The 739-nt window shown below is 43.0% G+C and overlaps 1 protein-coding gene across 1 annotated transcript in view; it reads right to left on the bottom strand.

Annotated features, from left to right (window-relative positions):
* The window catches only part of EMH_0053620 (uncharacterized protein), a gene marked incomplete at both ends in the record, with an annotated part of 3326 nt that overhangs the window by 933 nt on the left and 1654 nt on the right, over positions 1-739 (bottom strand). The window lies entirely within an intron of this gene.

The raw sequence follows: 739 nt of genomic DNA, 5'->3' as shown, positions 1-739 counted from the left end.
ATATATATATATATATATATATATATATATATATATATATATATATATATATATATATATATATAGTGGGTTTCAAATTGGTGACAAATGAAAACTACCGAGTGTTCAATGCTCTGTGTAGAGTGTTGCTGGCATATCAAGTTGGTGGCGGCATTTGAATAGTGCAGCCGTTGAGTGTTTCGAGTTGCAGAAAGCAGTGGTTCTGGTGAAAAGAGGCACCTTCATATTCTCGCAGATGATGGGGGAGATTTGTATATCCTTTAGGTCTGCCTGTTTGAACCAGGGGTGTTTCAACACTTCTGAGGCCGTGGGCCGTTCGCGTTCTGGCTTGATGAGCATCCACTTGATGAGGGAGACGGCTTCCTTCGTCAGGTGTGCACACTCTTGAGCATAGTTTGGTTCGCCTGCGCGTCCACCGAGACAGCCAAACTCAGCGAAATAAATTAAATTAAATATCCACAAACCCAACGCTCTACGGAGCCTCTAGCTAGAGAGAAAAGGGGGGGGGGGGGCATCCCCCTGTGGCGTGGCGCCGGGGCGAAGCTTACAATTACAAACCTTGTATTTGACTTCATCAATGCTATTTCCAGTGAAAGGAAGACACCCCGTGAGTAAGAAATACATAACAACGCCTGCATAGAAGCAGCAGGATGGGGTGTATATACAGACAAAGAAAACATATAAACAACAAAACAACAAGTTTCAGAGACAGACAATCCGTGTATAAGTGTTGTATACT

The sequence above is a fragment of the Eimeria mitis genome, genomic scaffold, assembly GCF_000499745.2.
Source record: "Eimeria mitis Houghton genomic scaffold, Emh_scaff2424, whole genome shotgun sequence".
Lineage (NCBI taxonomy): Eukaryota > Apicomplexa > Conoidasida > Eucoccidiorida > Eimeriidae > Eimeria > Eimeria mitis.
Note: the sequence above shows the minus strand (reverse complement) of the source record. Positions and strands in the feature narration are given on the sequence as shown.